This window comes from Macaca nemestrina, chromosome 11 (assembly GCF_043159975.1).
Source record: "Macaca nemestrina isolate mMacNem1 chromosome 11, mMacNem.hap1, whole genome shotgun sequence".
Classification (NCBI taxonomy): Eukaryota; Metazoa; Chordata; class Mammalia; order Primates; family Cercopithecidae; genus Macaca; species Macaca nemestrina.
In genome coordinates this window covers 21974242-21994486 of record NC_092135.1, presented here as the reverse complement: position 1 = coordinate 21994486, position 20245 = coordinate 21974242, and the positions used below count along the sequence as shown (strand labels likewise).

At 40.9% G+C, this 20245-nt stretch overlaps 1 protein-coding gene across 1 annotated transcript in view; it reads right to left on the bottom strand.

Annotated features, from left to right (window-relative positions):
- Positions 1 to 12427, bottom strand: part of LOC105492585 (thrombospondin type 1 domain containing 7B) — a 900526-nt gene extending 888099 nt beyond the window's left edge. Inside the window, exon 1 of the mRNA XM_071072671.1 lies at positions 12233 to 12427. The gene's annotated coding sequence lies outside the window, so the exon portion shown is untranslated. The remainder of the gene's footprint in view (positions 1 to 12232) is intronic.
- Positions 12428 to 20245: the final 7818 nt, after the last annotated feature.

Here is a 20245-nt window from a genome sequence, read left to right as displayed (position 1 = left end):
CCTTTTACCCGTGTCTTTCTCCATTTCCAAAACCTAAAATTCCAATTTTAACTTTATTTGGTAGCTATTCTTTTTGGCCAAATATCACATATGTCAATCTTTTTCAGTTTACGTTTAGTCCAAAATTACTCAATTTCCTTGTCTAAATCTTCAGTAGTTATTTTGGCAGCTTTAAAAGAGATAATCAAAATGGCAGGATCATGGGAACTTTGCCAATCCATTCTTGGCTCCTCTCATATACTAAGATTCTTCTTTTAATCATCACAATAAATAGAGACTGGAAAACGTCTATTGGATTTGACAACTGGGAAGTAATTCATGACTTTGGCCAGAACTATTTCAGCAGGACCAGTGGGGGCAGAATACAGACTGCTGATTTGAAGAGTGAGTGCAAAGTGGAGACCTTGAGCAAATTCTACTAGTTTCAGAAGCTAGAATTTGAAAGGAAGGCAAGAGAGGAGGCAGTAACGGGAAACAGAGTCAGGAGTAGTTGCTTTGCATTAAATGGGAAAGTTTTGGGCTCTCATGTACTGTACATGAACTTCTGACAGTACATTATAAGTAACCTTCAATTTCACTACATCACCCACGTTTCATTTCTTTCCCATTCGTTTTTGCTCTTGTTCATAAAGCTTCTCTAAATCCAATATAATGCATAATCTGATAGTGTTATTCAGATCTCTCCCACCTTTGCAACTGGTGAAACCTCTGGAGCCCTATGTTTCTTTCCTTCTACCCCTTCTAATTATCTCATTTGTTGGTTTGAGCAGATGATATTTCTGAACACATGTTGAGTTCCAACAGCTGAGAATGTTTTTTCCCTTTCAGCTGAATTGTTTGCCTCCTCTTCTCTCCTCTTTTCCTGTCATTTCTCATCTTAGAATCATTTTCCTATCATTCAAATATCTGTATGTCTTCTTTCTGGTTGTGTGTGTGTGTATATGTGTGTGAGCGCACAAGTGTGTGCATGGGTTTGCATGCACACATGAATGCTCTAGCATATTTCCATCTGCCTAGGTCCCCTTCCTTAGCCTTCAGAGCACAAATTATTTCATACTATTTTGAGCCTCTCTTGGCTTTCAGTTGTTGGGGCTGAATAACTGCTTTGCTATTTCAGGTGCCTTTATCTTGTAGGCATTTGCTGAACATCAATGCTTGCCAACCTTGTTTCCAAATCAATGGATAATTCTGTCCCTATGTACATTTTTCTGCCACACACTGACATATGCCAGGACAAAACTGTTTATCTTAGATTATAAGGATTTGGGTCTCTCTTTATTTAGACTATGCTGTGAGCATCACAGGTTTTCAAAACACAGAGTTTAAGAATGTTATCAAGTTCTAGGTGGACCAGTAAACCAGAGATAAACCTTCTGCCTACATTGTGAGGCCATAGGAGAGCGCTGTTATTGCTGTTTTTTGTTTTTGTTGAATCTTGAAGAGGTTTCTTAACCCCTAGACTTCAAAACACGATGAAATAAGATGTTATATTAAAGATTAAAGAAAGTATAAATACTTCATGTTTAAGACTAGCATATATAACCCAGAATCCAAACAACACTGGGAAAATTGTGACAAAAACAAATAGGTAAAGAGGGAGCCCAATTTCTTTCTTCCCATGCTGAATCTACTCACCTATAAAACCCCACAGATTCAATAATTACCCTTGAAGCATCCTTCTTTGTTCTCCTAACTCCATAAAAACTCTGTGAAAATTCCTTAAGAGCATGGCCAATTCTTGGGTATCACTGTGCACCCTGACTGGGCCAACCATAGTACATATATTTCACACTACAGGCAACCAATACATAAAGATCGGCTGAATTTGCCTTGAGGAACCCAGTAGGCTGAGAAGAATTATGTTAATCTATCAAAGTATAATAAACTCCTTGCCTGGCAATTGCTAAAGAAATGTCTTCTTGATGATCTGATGCCCCCACGGGTAACCGCCACTGTTCTGTAACTGGCTCAAATAGTTAAACTAGCAATGCAGCATATTCTATGCACTTAATGGGATACTTAAAGGGCTTCACCTCTGCAGCTTATATGGCATTTCTAATTTTTAACTGATTCCTTTTGCTCACAAATATTAAATGGTCCTCCTGGTATTGCTCAGCACTATATTCTTCAGGAGACATTGGGAGCCCTATGCAGGCATACGTGAATACACTTTTATCCTGCTCCACTTCCCACCTCCCATATGCATACTTCCAAAGATCACTTAGTGTGACTGAATGATAAGGTTCTTTATCCCCCGAACAAAATAATTCTTTTATATTGAATGACTGTATGATTAAGCATACATCTGAATAGAATCCTGGAGTGTTGAACAAAGAGGTCCATATTCCTTTACTCCTTTCAGATGAAAATCTTTTTCTAGTGTCCTGACTTGTTACAAGTCACCAATGGAGTGAGCAGAGCTGATCCAGTCACAGGAGTAGAAAAGGACTGAGACCAGACTTTGTCTACATTATTTGAATTGCAAATCTTATATAGATGGTCCCACTGTAAATATGGCCTGACAGCTATATTTTAATTCACAGGTGTAAATTAAATGAATGTACCCCTTTCATTTCATTCAATACACACCTGTTGTGTACATACCCTGCAAGGTGGCAACGATCCAAATATGAGTAAGATGCATTCTGTGCTTTTGTGGAGTTCATACTTACTAAGAGAGAGAGACATATATAAATAAAGTGATTTGGCTTTGCCAAGGACAGAGAATGTGCGTGTCACATCTCCGTAGGTAGACTGTAAAGTCCTAGAAACTGGAACTGGCATCTTACTCTTGCGTGGATCCACTCTATGTCACGGACACAGCAGGTGCCTGATAAATACTCTTTGAATTTATTCATATAGCTTACAAACAAATGCATCTTGGACGTTACATTCGTTTGTCTTGCTATGTGAAAACTGCTTAGTTATAAAAAATAAAAATAAAAGAAGTGCTTCACTGGAAATATATTATGTCCACAAGCATTACGTTTTTCCTCCACCAACTCTGTAATCCAAATGAAATATCTAATAATCATGCACATACTATTACATGACATAGTCTTAGAGTCCATCTCCACAAGGTAGTTCTTCTTTATGAAGTTTAGAATTTTTCTAACAGATGTCTTGTTCTTCATATTGTTTTAAAAAGTAACTAAAGTCAGATTTAAGCTACCTGTGAAATATGCATCCCCCCACCAAAAGAGACTTGGAATTATTAAAATGTTTCACATTGTCATGTACAGCTGAATAGAGGTTGCACTCACAAAGGAAACACAGGACTTTTTTTATATGTTGCACACAATGAAAGGCATGTCACATTCTGTTTTTTCAATTGAAGCAAGTCACAGCCCAGAGGGTCTGTTACTGTCAGAAATTCAACTTGAGAAAAGCCCTTCAGATCACTGAGAAGAATGCTACCTGCCAGGAAATGAATCAAATCTACCAAAAAATTACTACCATTTGATCAGAAATACCACTTTGGTGGGCTGCATGTCATCTCCAACTGCAGTCATTATAATAAAGATACAGTAAAAGAGGGCTGAGAAATGTGCATTAAATGTAAATCAGAAAAACCGGTTACTTAAAATCTTAGTTAAAGGTTATTTTTAGGCTATGCCCATTTCATATGGATTAGGCTACACACACACACTAGCAAACTACTCAAAATAAAAAAAAAAGAAACTGGGATTATTAGGCTGGAAACAAGAAGGGTGAGGTGATTTCATAATATGTATGAAGAAAAGTGGAAGCAAGCTAGACATGCCGCGTCTTCCAAAATGAAAGGTATGTGGGATTCAGTTTTTAGTAGATGAGAGTAGTGAGATAGAGAGAAGTCTTCCTATCTGATGGGTTTTGAATTTGTACTCTTGAAAGCAGTCATGGAAGTGGTTTTTTTTTTTCTCTTTTTTAAATAGATTATCCATGCTGGTATCTAAAGAAAACATTAATAAACGAATGGTCTCTCACACACAAAGGCTACACAGTAGACTACTATGACTACTATGTTAATTTAATTTACACCTGTGAATTAAAATATAGCTGTCAAACTACTATGACTACAAAGACTACCACGTAGTCTTTGTGTGCACAGTTAAAAGGAAACCCTCTACTATGCAGTCTGGTGTCTACCGTGAAAAGGAAACCCTCTTCTGTCAATAGGCAGGTGGTAGGGTAGAACTGTTAATAGTACAGATTCTAGGCATGTTCAACATGGTGGCCACCAGCCACATGTGGCTATTGAGCGCTTGAAACATGGCTGGTCTGAACTCAAATCGATGTGCTTGTAAGTGTAAAATACAGGCTGAGTTTTAAAGATGTAATACAGCAAAGATCGAAAGCATCACATTAATAACTTTCATAATCAATACATACTGAAATGACAATACTTTAGATATATTGGGTTGATCAGACATATTATTAAAATTAACTTCAATGTTTTCTTCTTTAATGTGGCTACTAAAAAATATAAGATGGCATACATGAATTGCATTTGTGGTTCATGTTCAATTTCTAAGGACCTGTACTGCTCTAGAAGGAGACTGCCTGTGTGCAACTCCCGACTTGACGCAAATCACTCACCATTTCTATATTTGTAAAATAAAAACAATAATAATACAATCAACTTCATAAGTTTTTTGAGAGGATTTCATAAGTTAATCCATGTAGAGTAGCGTCTGGCACACAGTATATGTTCAATAAATCTCAACTACTAATATTCAGTGTGCACATCCTCTTTGCAAAGCACCCTGACGTGTAGTTGCTCATACTCTGCTTGAATACTCCCAAAGACGGGTAACTCACATTTCCCTGAGACAGCCTATCACACTTCTAGACAGCCCTGAATGTGAAAAAGCTCATTCCTGGAATGAGTAAAAATCTCTTTACAACTTCGACTTTTCTGAGCTTCTTCCTATATGATTCTGCCAGAGGCAAAGAGAGAAACTGGTCAGATTCCAACAGTATATTTGTTTAGAAATAATTAGTATTGGAAATGAGTTTATTATACACTTTCATGAAAGTTCATGTCAAGAAAACTCATACTGAGCCATCAAAATACTTTCAAGAAACAGATCTTCAGAACTGTGACTTCTTACACATGCTCAACTAAAGAACAGGTCTCCTCTTCTCAGTAAGCTGTCCTCTTTGACCGAGAACAGTTTCCAGTTGGGATATACTTAGAGCAAAGAGGACAGACAAGGGCACTCACCTGACCAGATCACAGGAGTGACCCAGGCACCCACCAGCAACCACCCCTTACATCAAACAACTCATTTTCCCTTTTTTATATTCTTTATGCTAATTTCAAAAGCTAATGCTTTGCATAGTTGGCAGGACAGTTCTGTCCTAATGATAAGCCATTAATACAAAGGAATATGGTGTGGATTTCCTAAATATGTCTGTCTTTTCTGAATTTCCCAATGGTTCCTCAGGAAGCCAACACTTTTATAAGTGAATGTATCTAGTTCTTTACAATTTTAAGATGATATAATCTTCATGCACAAGGTCTGTGCAAAATCAAAATGCAGCCTTTTTCCGTATTTCCAAATGATGCTTCTACCCCCAAGCAGAAGTAATTCAGCAATATTCTTCCTGTCAGTCATCTCCATTGACTATAGAGGCCTTGGCAGTAGGTAAGTATGTGTGTTCTTGCATTTTGGATAAATTCCAGCAGCAGAAAAGACTGAACCCGCTGAGTAAAACCTCAGGCTTAGGGTAGTCTGGTTTATCAGAAGCAGAATGGGCCTTGCAATCCAACAATCTAAATGCACATCTAGGCTCTGTGGTTTACCAGTTGCATTCACCTTAGACAAGGTGCTAGAGGTCCCTCGGATTGTTTCCTATTACAAAAAAAAAAAAATGGGACTAAATAACAGTACCTACTTTGCAACATTATTATGAGGATTAGACAAACAAATTCTAATGTATCTAGCTAGGTATGCAGCAATTCATAGGTAATTAATTAATAGTAATAATTACTAGTCATACTTGTTGCCTACATGGATATTGGTAAGCCTTACCTTACAGATCCTCAAATGGCTGTTATTACCCAGGCCCCTATTCTCCATCACATTCTCCTCTTCAAAATTTTCCAGAATTCTCAGTAGAGAGTGGTGCCCTTCTCCATTTAAATCCTTTACCATCAGAACTCCACACATAGATGCTAATAAGAAAATAGATTTAATCAAACATGAAAATTAGAATTTACCACCTGAGTTGTTCGGACCGAGAGAGGGCTTTGTGAATTGGCATCATCAGTGAAAGCTCAGTGGAAGTATAATTGGAAGTGAATTTTGACTAATAGATACAATTTGGATAACTGGGACTACAGGGACAGGGAAAGCAATATTTTCGGCCACTTTAAATAAGTGTGAGTTTGTGGGTGACTTTAAAGAGATAGGTCTCAAAGAAGAAGAAAGTGGATAATAGGAAATTAACGACAGGCAAGTGTTAAATTGATGTAGTATCTGGAATCCTATGTTTTCTGTTCAAGAAAGCAGCATAATTTAGGTTACGTTTTTCAGGGACCATCTAGCAGTGCTGGAGTTTAGTTTTAGCTAGAAGTGATCCAGAAGAAAGCACCAAAAAATTTTCCTCAAAGTCACTAACATCCCTTGCCTCTCTGTGACTGGCCAGAAGATATTACAGTTCATAGAATGGGTCAAGTCAGATGAAATGAAAGGCCTACTAACAATATTTAATCACGAAAATGAATGGAAGTCAATATGAAATAAATTGAGTTAATTCTGAAGACTAGAAACAGAGATTGAAAAAAATATTTACTTTTTCCCCAAAAGAAAAAAGCCTTGTTGAACTACTCCCACTTACATACATTTTAATTAAGTGGTCTGAGACAGCTGTGGGGTAGAAGAATTTACAGTTCTGGCAGATGACCTCGGTGAGAAATTTGGCTCTTCCTCTTAACAGGAAGAAAGGAACTTAATATTCTTATTTTATATTTCCTAAGAAAACAAATTAAATTGAAGGTAGAGTGGCTTTATATGAATTGATAACTCAGATGAAAGGGGTTTTGATACCTTTGGGCTCTTAGATCATATAAATATACCAATATTCAAGTGTTTTAACAGCTAGAAATGTTAGACACAGAGAAAATTAAAATGTAAATGTAAACAGATTGATGATCAACTACTTGATCACGCCAATGGTTGCAGCATTTATTCTTGTTACGAGTACAAATATCAAGGGATAATATTTAAAATATTTACCAATTGGTAGGTCTGGGACATAAGCCAATCAGAACACCTTTAGGAAATATCGCTGGAGTGTGTCCCAAGGCCCCCTTGCCATACCAGGTGGGTGACACCCAGTGGCTCTCTCAAGAAGTGATCTAAGAGGAGTGGTCTGTAGGACCAGGATGATAGTAGGAACTTTAGAGGGCTCAGAGCAATACTCATTGACCTACTGGTGCACAAGTCTTTCAATATTTTTACAAGTATTTCACCATTTTACAAGTAGTTCAATATTTTTGCCAGTAAGAATGCATCAATGTGCACTGTCTAACTTGCCCTGAGTATGTCTAACGTAAGCACAAAAGGCAGAAATCAATAGAGGAGAGCCCAGAAGCAAACTCTGCAAGAAGAGATTACTGCAAGCCTTAGTCTTACTATAATTAAAATCTTTCATGTATGCACACTACATGCTATGCTTTTAAAAATAACTATCTGAAAGCACCCAAAATTAAAATATGCATTGCTACAAAGCTGCAGTCTAAGACTAAGGCAATCGTGCCTAACTGCCACGAAGTTCAGAGCTTTACTCAACATTGTGATTCTTCCAGAAGTAATGAGCTGTTCGCTAACATAACACTAGGACACAAATCAGCAGCCAGCCCTCATGCAGGCAAGTGGAACACGGCCATGAGTTTCTTCCAAGTCAAGGCATTGAAAAATCGTTTGTGCATTAGTTACTTAGGATTCTGTTTTTAGCTACGGCATATTTAATTACAAGAGGCTCATAATTAAAATATGCCTAGAGAGGCAAAATCAAAAGCGAGCGTCATGTCTCTTGCTGCAAAACACCTAAGTTCTACAATGATAGCCTTTTTTATTCATGCAGGAAACATTTTCACACTTTCACAGATCGTGTCTAGGTCAATGTCTAACCTTTTCTAGTATGTGAACCTCTTCTTTTTAACGTCAAAAAAATTCTACTGATTTCTACATCACAGCAAAGAGTTGTAGTTTTAGAATCCATAAATTGCAAAAATACCTAGTAACCAAAAATTAATATAAAATTAACGAAGCTTTTATACATACTGTGTTTTAGTCATCACAACAGTATATACACACTTAAAATAAAGTAGTTCTCTAGCTGCCAGATGATTTCATTGTTCAGCTTAGAAACCACGCTTACATTCAACTCCCATTACCAAAAGCATGAGTCCCTACCAGCAGTGAAATTATTCTACAGCATCTCTAGAGTTAGTTTCAAAGTTTTACCAAAACGTACAGAGTAACTGGGTTCCACTAATATTTGATTTTCCCTTTCAAATGAAATACTTGATGTGGTAGCAACAAAATGATCATACTAAGTCACCGGTGGACTATAACCTGGCAAAATAACTATGTCTCTCTATTTTGCATAACTAGCCCATACCAGGATTCATGGCTTAGAATGAAAGCATAATTGTAGGAATTCAGTGACTGGGATTCCTATTTCCTTCTGTCAAGAGATACTTACAAGATGACCAAAAACTACCTAATCTTCCTTGGCTTCATTTCAGAAATAGCCACTGTTAGCTATTAAGAATAACCACCCATGAACATCCTACTAAAAACATTAACAAAATAATCTCAGTAGATGGAGAAGTTTTAAAGGGTGGGAATAGAATGCTGATCATCTTGGAGCAAAGGTGTCTGTGATTTTAGATCTGTTAAACTACAGACCCCACTAAAATTCACAATAGTACATTTCTAGACTAGAAGTGGAGTTAAAAATCCCTCTACTTTCACAGGTTTAACGTGCTAATTATCACTTAGATATTAATCCTGTTAACAGCTCTAAATTAAGGACCTGTGTTATATTTAGGAAGCTACCTGGTATTACAGTGAATGCAGCAGCTTCTTTTATAGGTATATACTGGGAAATGTCTTCTTTTGAAAATATAAAGCACTTATGTGCAATCCGTATTCAAAAATCCAACAGCATATCTAAGTAACTCATGTCGTTTTTGATACTACAATACCCAATAGTTATTCAAAGACCCAGCCTTTATGCTTTGTCTGTAGAGCATCTCTGAAGCCTTAATAGTGCTATTCTTTTTTCCCATCAAGTAGTATAGTTGTCACTACTTAGAATTCTTTAATCTGTTTATCTTAATCGTGTATTTAATATATTGTATCATTTGTCATTTTCACAGTTAACTAAATAGGACCAGTCAAATATTCGTCATCATTCTATTCAAACTTTTGACATGATGTTTTTACTTTAATGCCTAATCTTTGTAAAGTGTGCAGAACAGCAGAATTGAAGTTTTGGCAAGACTTTTTTTCTGTAAAGGAATCATATGACTCCAGTTTCAATTTGTGAAGTATAATTAAAGTGAGTTGACATGCTTTAGAATCTTTCTTGTTTGGACATTCCCCCTCCTTTAACTTAGTGCCTATCTTTTTATTCTGCTTTTTCGGTCTATTGTTTAAGGACAAAATTCTTTTGACTGATATTAATAAAAGAGTTATTCCTTCAGAAATAGGATCTGTAGCAAGCAGACAAGGTCCTTCACAGCCTTTCTGATGAAGTACAATTTAGTAGCATTTTCCTTTAATTCCTTCCCTACTTTCTCTCAAAAGGCACACTCAGTAGAGAACAGAAAGGTACCTCTCCTTACCAATTTGTTAATGTCAGTCTTCAAACAGTAGAGTCTGTGTTTACATTGTTTATATGATCGGTAATTATTTTCTACCTGTCTAACAGTGTTCCTGTTTCTTAGTCTTTCAACTCTCTAACAATCAACAACTTTGATGGAAAACAATGGGCCGGGAGATTAAGAAATATTGTAAGATCATTTTTCAAGTATTGATTTAAACATTAAGGTTGACATAAAGTGAGCTCATCGTATTATGAACCCTCCAAACAGACAATCAAAGTCCACCAGCAGTAGGCAGCCCTTTCCTGGAGCACATATGTCCAAGCCCTTATCACAGATTAATCTAGAATCTCAAAAACCCTAAATGGTTTGTAGGTGTTCCAGGCTGCTGGATCTGTCTGTGCTGATACATACAAGACTATTCCACCTTTTTAAATTCAACAATGACACCCACAATTTTTTCATAAGTATCTGTGTATATTGTTACAGGGTCAGGAGAATTTTCTTCATAATTTTTTTTCACTTAAATTTGCATGAAAAAGAGTTTCTAACCCTCAGCTCTCAGCAGGTAGATGAAGAAAACACACACACACAAATACATACATACATATACACACACACACACACACACACACCCCAGTGACAGAAAATAAAACAATTCCAGGGAATCGACCAGATTAGATCAACTACCCTCAGAAAACAGAGAACTGGCCACATTACGTTTCAAAAGAAGGCTCCTATTATTAATGGCACTAAGGTTTAAAAACAGCAGTGTATCAAAGTGAAGCCTCAAGACAGAAACTTTATAAATAGCTTTTAACCCACAAAGACAGAAGCTTTCACTCACCACTGAGTAAGACTTCTTGATTTGGTTAGTAACACCCTAAGTGGCTTTCAGGAAGCCTTCACCAACTGCTGAGTAGAGTCAAGAGCACAAAAAGGCTTCCCTGGAGATTATCTCCTCTTAGTTACTCGACAAACTCAGATTGCCCTGACACTGCCAGACAAATAACTGTATCCCTTTGACATCCAAAGATTACCTGTCAAAAGGAAACTTCAAACACACACGTCCACACGCACGCGCATATATATATTTACACACACACACACACACACCCCACCACCACCACCACAGTCTGGCTGGCATGAGCCCTACCTGCATGGGTTACCATTTCCACGATAACAGAGCACTCACAGGTGTACCGCCGAGAAACACCAGGCAGACTGTCATTTAAAGAGCACCAAGGAGTCTGACGGTGGGAAACTGCCGGCTTCCAGCAGACCACCCTGGCAATGAACAGAGCACCAAGGGACCCTGGTATCTTCCGTAGAATATGCCACGGTCCCATAATCTTAGTCGAACTTCATCTTGACTATACAGTATTGAAAATATCACAATACCTCTTAAGGGAAGCTCAGAGCTCAGACATTCCAAAAGAAAAAAGTACCACCTTAGCCAACGAAAGTTTTTTTGTCTTTAAAAAGAGAGTGAGAGAGCTTAACGCCCCCTCCTCAACATTCCCTCGTCCCCAGTCAAGCTTTCCAACTTCAAATTCAAAATACGCGGTCAACAAAGAGCAGGGTTCATTTGCATATGCAAATAACTTTAATACTGAGGGATGTGTAAGATAGTAAATGGGACAGGTGCAGATGGGCGATGCAGTAGAAAATATGCGTGTCCTCCTCCCTGCCCCTCACTCTCACGCCCCCTTCCCAGTTTCCTCTCCACAAACTGCAGGATATCACGTCCGACCCCAGCTTGCCCCTAGCCCCCGCAGGGACAGAGGAAATGTAAACTGTTGCTGCAGCCTCCTGACACTCCACTGATAAATCAGAGGAAGCAGCAAAACTTCTTGGCTTGCTCAGCTATCCTCCACTGGCACTGAACGCCCACGCGCAGATTTCGCAGTCAGCGCTACGGGAAAGGGAACCCTCAGTCAACCTGTTTGCAAAGCCTGCAGGGCAACTCCCGGCCCTTCGATCTTGGACCCCGAGGCTCTCCGCGCAGGATGGGAGACCACCGGTTTCCCTCACCAGTATCCCCCAAAGCAAGCTGGAGGTGAATGGAACAGAGTTCCTCCTGCCCCGGTCCCACGGCTCCGTCCCGTTGCATGAGGTCGGTGCTCAGGTCGCCGCGTGGGGCGTCCCCGCCCGCCTAGAGGGTCTCCGCACACTGCGCCCCGGGCAGCCCATGCTTCCCGCAGCCCCAAGCCAGAGGCGTCCGAGAAGATCCTCTTCCAAGTTTCCGCGTCTGGCTGGGAGAAGGGGCGACGAAGGCTGCCCAGCGAGGAAAGAGCAAAGTATGCGCCGGCGGCGCGCCCCCATCCCCTGCGCCGCCAACCCGCGCCCCAGCCGGCCGGCCAGGGGGCCCGGAATACCCGGCTCGGGGCTCCGCGCGCTCGCACTCACCCGTCTCGCCAGAGCCGCCGCCGTAGCCTCTGGGAGCCGCCGAGCCCCAAGCTTCCCGAGCGCAAGAAAGATGGTGGTGTGTTTCGGGAGACCACCCATTCCAGCGTCTGGCAACCCGGCGGCGACTCTGGCTCCTCAGCACTGAAGGAGGAGGAGGAGGAGGAAGAAAAGGAGGAGGAGGAGGAGGAGGAGGAGGAGGAGGAGGAGGAGGAGGAGGAAGGAACGGCGCAGTCGGACGCCATCTGCTGTACACCTCTGCACAGCCATTGGCTGCCTGGTGCGTCCGGGAGCCGCGGGGCGCGGGGCCGCGGGGAGCCACCTTGCGCCTCGCCTCCCCCGGCAGCTGCTCCCCTCCGGCCCCTCCTTCTCCCCCTCTCCTCCGCCTCCTCTCGCCTCTGCCGCGCACCCGCACGACCCTCGGCTCAGCCGGCTCCCCAGGGCTAGCGGCCGCGGGCGCGCTGGCCTCGACCTCAGCTCCTCTGCTTCCCGCAACTATTTGCCGCAACTTTAGCTTCGGGGTGCCGGTGTGGGCTGGGTAAGGGGACTCCCCAGCTGAGCTGAGCCGGAGTACCCAAGCCACTGAGCCCAGGAGAGGGTCGAGCGCTTTGCAGCCTCGGAGATCCATGAAGTGATGGGGGAAAAGAGCAAGAGAGAGTGGGGGTGCCCTAGGCCCCTGTTGATAACAAGCCCCAACACGCACACATGCGCGACACTCAGACACACCGTAAAACACACACACCGAGCCATCCCGCACGGTCCGGATGGTCTGGCGTTCCTTTGCAGTCCCCGGGCACGAGAGGGCTTCGGTGTTACTAGGAGAAAAGACAAAGAAAATCCTAGCTGGGGAGTACCCCTGGCAGCATACGTGGGGGAGAGAGAAAGGGAAACAGTTTGGTGACTCCGGGAAACGCCAGGAGCTGGGTGCATACCTGCCTGGACATCCCCCTGTTGCGGGACTCCCAGCGGCTGTCAGCCCACGCCTACAGAGCCTGGGAAAACCCCTAGCTCTGGGGCCTCTGTTTAAAGGGTTTGCAGTCCTGGGGCGCGGGGACCGGAGTTGCGGGAAGGAGCGCCTTAGGTTCCTGGGTAGCTGATGCCAGAGGCAGCGAAGGAGGTGGAGAGTCCGAGTCAGCCCAGGTGAGACAGGAGTGCAGACAGCGGAGAGCACGTGGGGAGGCGAGGAGCAGAGTCACAGCTTAGAAAGTCGTTTGCTTACTCTCTGACACTTGTTCCAAACCCTTCTGGGTTTTGACACCTTTGATCTAGGGAACTTCTTAAGCTTGCTCAGAGAGATGAAGTTGCTTCAAAAGGGAGAAGGGGCGGGGGAAAGCATGAGGACTACCTATTGCCAATTACAGGATATTTTGCCCGTCAAATCTCTTTAAATGTGTGAGCCCAGCGACAGCAGGGATTTTATCTTTTCTATTTTATCCAATGCCTGGCACACCATGGGTGCTTAAAAAGAAGCAAAATAATAATGATAACATTAAAGCTTGATGTCATAGAGCAAATTAGATTCAAGAGATAAATAGAGCAGCTAGGATCTGTCACCAAAAAAAAGGAAATCAAAAGAATATAAGTGCCACTGTAAAGAAAGATGTGAATATGTTGGTAAGGGGCTTCAACTCAGCTTGCTGTGGGCTGATGGGTTCTGAAAGTAGGGAAGCCTCACTTAATATTTTGAACAGCAATCGCTATTCTCCCAGTAAGCACTACAGTCACATTGTGGGTTATGCTTTTTTTTTTTTCTGACATCACTGTCTTAAAAATAAATCAGCTGCCATCCAGATCCCAGAATATTTTCTTAAATCCAAGACCATGATTTATTACCCTCAAGAGATAAAAGGCCAATCCTGTGAGCCAGGAGAGAGAGAAACTGGTCCATTATGTTTTATTGTAATCTCAATATATACAGATCAATAGCCAATGAGTCTCATTTAAGTAACTTCAGGAACAACAGCCAAAGAAAAACATTTCTGTTTTCTTGAACTATTACACCCAGGCTTCCCAGGTTTCAGTTTTCCCAGAATCAATGCTGCATTTTCAGGCCACACCCCCTGCACACACATCCATATGGGAGAAAGACTTGTGTTTGCAATCTGTCTGGGAAAAAAAGATATCAAGGATGACTTCTGAGTATGTCATGTATGGACATCTTAGTAGTTATTTAGGCCCCTCCCTCACCAGAGACAATGATATGTATATTTTCCTTTAGGTTGGCAATTTGCTTTCAGCGTGCATTCTGATTTAATATGCCAGCCCATTCTCATTAACCCTTTGCTCTACGTCAGCAATCACTTACGATACCCAAGAATACTTTGATTCTTAAGACACAACTTTTCTCCTCTGAGGCATTGTTTGTGTTTGGTCTCCTGGTTTTATAATCTAGGATATGAGATAATAGTTATATGGTCATTCTGTTGGGCTTCTTAAAATAAAAAAGGAGAATGACATCTAAATTATTTTTGAAAAATAAAGAACCATGAATGTTAAACATTGTTACATTTGATTCTTTTAGAGAACAATCACTTTTCATTAAGGCACTGCCGACAACATATATTTCAATATAGTCAAAGAGTATAAGACGTCTGAACTTTATCTAACTGTGTGATTACATACAAATTTTGTAGAAGGAGAATGCAAGCACAAGACTCTTTTTCTTTCCATTTCTAGCTCAAATTCCCAATTTATATTTTAAATGCATATTTTACTCATAATATGAGTTACTTGCCAACATAGTCAGCTTTGGTTCTTAATAAAAATACTACTCTCAAAATCTAGATTAGGTTAGAAACATTAAAAGGATAACCCAGGCAGGGAAAGGGATGTCAGTAATGAAGACTGTAAGAGTGGGAACAGAAATTTTTAAACATAAGTGAACAAAGAAAGGATTTGGAATAAGGTAGGCTTAATTAAAAAAAAAAACAAAAGGTGGCATCATTATCCGTAAGAAACAGTTGAATGTGCCAGGGTTAGAAAATAAGCTTGAGATTAGAAATTCCCATAACCCTGCACACACAGATGCAAAAGACCCCAGTCACCACCAGGCTTCCAATGAGAATGAACAAAACAAAAGTACAATGGCGGAAGAGAGGGGGTGGGAGGAGAAAGCCTGTTGAGATTAGGTCTCCATTGGGAACCAAAGAGGAATCATGGAGAAAAGTAACCCTGTGCTAGCCAAGTACAGGCAGAGTGTAATTTACATTTTTGTAGTTGTCGTGTGTGTTTGCCACTGCTTTTTCTGAACATGATGTTCTCCATATAGTCTAACAAGCTTGGATGGGAAAGTGCTATGGAAATGAAATAAACAAGCAGTGACATTAAACAAGGAAGAGCTAAAGAAGGCACATAGATAAAGAAGCCCAATCTAAAACACAAGTGATAAATGCGAACATGAGCCAGTATCTTGGACTTGCCCCCCAGGGAGTTGCTGCCCAGGTCTACAATGGCCCATCCACTGAAGTAGTGAATTGAGTCAAATATTCAGTCACTCTGGGGAACAAAATAGGAGGAAAGGGGGAAGAGAAAAAGAACCATGATTGTCTCATTTACACAATTCATTCAGGCCAGTTCCACGTTGGATGAGATTCTGTGGCAAATCTGAACATTTTTTCTGCCAAAAAAGAGCATTTAATCCTGGCATATAAATGTAAGTTTTGAGCTTGGTCCAGTAATTTGATTTTGATGTGTCAACATCTTAAAATACAAGGTAAAGATAATGTCTTAAAAAGTAGTGTAGTGGAACTCCACTGGCTTCTGGCCCAGTTCAGTCCCTCTGAGGCGCCAATGCTTTCCCAGCAGATGCTCAACACTCACAAACTAAGTCCTGAACCATCACCCCCGGTCATTCACTCAGCAACATATTTAGTTAGTGTCTACTATGTGCCTGGCACTGCACTAGGTTTTGGTTATTCAGTGATACAGAGTTCCTGCCCTCATGGCATTCATAGTCTAATGCAGTGACAATAAACAGGTATGCAAATGATCCTAAATATATAATATGACAGAAAAAGAAAAGAGCACTGCAATAAAAAAGGAATGCAGTTAGTGGGGGTAGAAAGGAAGGTCAGAACCATGCAAGAGCTCTCAGAGGAAATGATATTTAGGCTGAGACCCAATCGTGAAAGAGATAACATTTATGAAGATTTTTCTAGATATCAGGCATCAGGCTAAATCTTTTATTTTTTTATATATATATCAAATTTAATCCTCATAACTACCCCAAGATATGGATACTATATTCAACTCCATTTTACAGTGGAGATGTAGAGAGTTTAAGCAACTTATTCAAAGTCACACAGCTGATAAGAAGAAAAGCTAGGATTTGGCCAGGCAGTCTGGCACTAGTGTGTGCATTTTTAATCACCGAGATACACTGCATCTCATGTAAGTAGGCAGCAGCCAAGAAAGGGGAAGAAGAAGGATACATGGCCAAAGAGCCTGTGGCTGGAAGAGGCTGGCACATGAAGAACCCATCGGGGGCCAAGCTAGCCAGAGAGGAGTGAGCCTGGAAAAACTGCAGTGCGGTGGGATAGGAAGGGCAGGCAGGGGCAGAGGAGCAGGTGCTTGTGACCAATGGGTGGTTTTATCTCTTTGAACAATATGATCTAATTTAGACTTTAAAAAGATCACCTTGATGCTGTGCAGAAACCAAGAAAATGGCAAGAGGGTAACAGGGATTCCAGTGTCCAGGCAAGAGATGGCAGTGGCTTAATGGAAAGAGAGAGAACCAGATGGTTTGATTAATATTTGGAAGGATCTTGGCTCTGTTGTCTTGTCATATAGCAGTATTGTGGAGACGCCGGATAGTGATCAGCCCATTCCAGTCAGTTCTGGGACCCTTGCTTCTGATCTCTGCCCTAGAAGCCCCTACTACCCACCCCAATGCCCAGCATTATCTGGGTTCAGTGTTTTGGTGCTCATCCTCTAATAATATTTACTGACCAAGAGATCTATAGTACAATGATCCCTTCTTCCCCATTGCTCTCTAACATTACCAAACTAGAGCAAAGAAAGGAGAGGCAGTCATTCAATCCACACTAAAGAAGCCGGCAACCTCCATATATCTAAGACACAACACTGACTAATGTGGAAATAATAAAACCCCTGGAGTGACAACTTGGATCACATTCATAATGACTTGGTTTGTAAAGACCAGGTATTATGTAGATTGGAGCTTGTTACTATCCAAAGATTTGGCAACCTTAATCCTCTTCTGCTGGGCAGAAAGCCACACGATACTCATAAGCCTAACTTTGATGAGATGGGCAAAAGGGCCCGTGTCTTCTATTTCTCTGTCTTCTAAGGACACCAACCTGTCTGATGGACAGTAGGTCCCTTTATAGGATAGGAAGAATAGATAATATTGGAAAATGACTGTTGTCAACAGATTGCAAGCTACAGTGCTCATGAGTGAGGTATAAGGGGTGAAACAGATAAAAGAGCATCATTTTTTCATGTCTTAGTCATTTAAACTTTAGGACCTAAATATCTATAGGGAAAACCCCCAATACTGCTGATGTTTAAAAGAAAGCATATAAAAGAAATCCCGTAACTAAAGCTTTCTAGTATATTCTTCTTAGATTCTGAATTATGCCATTTTCATTGCTGCTACCTCATTGACTCTCCACGTCTCTAAATTATGCATCATCTTCCTGATATACTCTGTCATATCACTTTGATTCCCAGGAACCCACTATTATCTTCATCTTGTCACTTTATGTGAGTCCCTTTAAAAACATCAGCTCCACAGAAAAGCTTTCCCTTACCTTCCCCTACAGAAAATATCTTCCTCCATCTCTCTGTATCTCTTATCTGGTCTTCATTTCCTTTGCAGCCTTTATCACAATCTGAAATTTTGCTACATAGTTTTTCAATGATTATCATCTATCCTCTTATTAAGAATGTAAGCCCCATGAGGTCATGGACTACACACACACACATATCATACTTGCAACAGTGCCTGGCAAATGGCAGGGCCTCACTAAATGTTGAATGAATGACATAAGTTAGCACCTCACTGACTTTTGGGATCCTTCCTAATCTGGCCCCACCTTACCTTCCCACCCATTCTGATTCAGGTCCTCTCCATCTCTCCCTCCTCAGTCTTGCAAATCTTACCTTCCCTCAAAGTCCCACTTCTTCTATGAAATTTTCCTGGATCTTATTTCATTCTACATTTATCTATGTCTTCCCATTATCATACTCCTGTAATGCTCATTGTCTCTGCCATTCAGTTTTTCAATTAACTGTGTACTATTTCCTACTGCTCTCTAATGGTTTCATAGTCATTAGCTAGTCCTTTCAATTGCATTGCTAGTTCCTTGAGGATAGAGGCTAAGATAGATATTTTCTTTTTTTTTTCCAATGGCACAACTTTTGGTACACAGCAGGCACTCAGTTAAATACTTGTTGATGGACTATGATGTGTGAGGAATCTGAACCAGAGGGTTAGACTTTTCTTAGTCACGTGATGTTAATAGAATTATTATCACCTTATGTTTCTAACAACCAGAACCCTTATCACCTTATATTTGTGGGAGGTGCTCTTGCAGGTGCCAAGGAAGACTGTTTATTCATTGAACAAACACTGACTGAGAATTCACTTTGTGGCAGCACCACTGTAAGCACTGGAGAGTGTCTTGGAGGAGATATTATCTGAGGAAACAGACACTTAAATTGCCATATACCAGCCCTTAGAGGCATCCAGCAGATGCAGTGGAAACCCTGAGGAGGAGCATCTAACCTAGTCTGGGGTGAGGTCAGAAAAGCTTGATGTGTTGAATACATATGCCTCTGCCCAATTGTGAACCAGCTTAAAAAAATCCTCAGTTTTCGTGACCTGCTGGCTTGAAATAGTTTCTTTATCGGTGTGACATTTTTAGTGTCCAGTCATGGACTTTAGCTCCAGTCATGACTTAATTCTACGAAATCACAGCACAGGCTCTCTCTCACATCCGTGTGTCTAAGGAAAACTCAATTGCCATTGCAGTGTCTATGCATGCTGCAAAATCCCTTTTGCATCAATACTCAGCACTTCAACACCAACAATCCTGTTCTTAGGACTCTTCTCTTAACTTTCTAAGTTTCACACAACACTTGCTTTCCTCTTCTGTTCAACTCCTGCATGCTGGAGCATATTAGGGCTCTAGACTGGTCTCCCCTTTTCTCTCCATCTAGACTTTCTCCTTAAATGAATATGTCCATTCCCATCATTTTAGAAAGTATCCTTTTACTGGTAATGCCTTAATCCATTTCTCTGGCTGTAGTAGTCAGTACAGGCTTAGTTGTGCTACAGTAAAAAAAAAAAACAAAACAAAAATAAAGTAATAATAATAATAATAATTTGCCTCCAAACCTCACTGGCTTAATGCAGATTTATGTGTGTCTCATCCTGTATGACTAATACAGATTATGAGAGGAAAGGGTGACTCTGCTTCACATAACCCACTCAGGGACCGAGGTTGAAAAGGGCTTTCCATCTGGGACATTGCTGTTCTCTGTGGCAGCAGCAGGAGGGATCACTGCAAAACTCAAATTCCCTCTTCTATGTTTCAGCCCAAGGTGACATAGCCCATTGTCCAGAACCAGTCATGTGACCCTACCAAAATGCAGAGAGGATCAAAAACTATAGGAAAGCACAGGACTATGCAGTGCGCAGTACCTTTCTCTTCCACACTAGCATTGTGCATTCCTCCATGCTCCAATTCCATATCCAAGTGCTTCCTTGACATCTTTTTTGACATCACACATGTACTTCAACTTGAACATTGATTCTGTTCACCTGCAAACTCCAGGAATTATCCTTCATGCTTTCTGTCATCCCACCTACATGGAAATAACCAGTTCTGTTATATCTACCCCCAAAATAAATCCCACAGGCATCCACCTCTCTTCTTTTCTCCTCCCACCACTCTGGTCAAAGCCACCAAGATCTTTCCTAGTGGGTAATAGCAGTAACTTCCTAATGGATTCCTGTTCTTACATGCCTGTCTTCATACAATCCATTTTCCA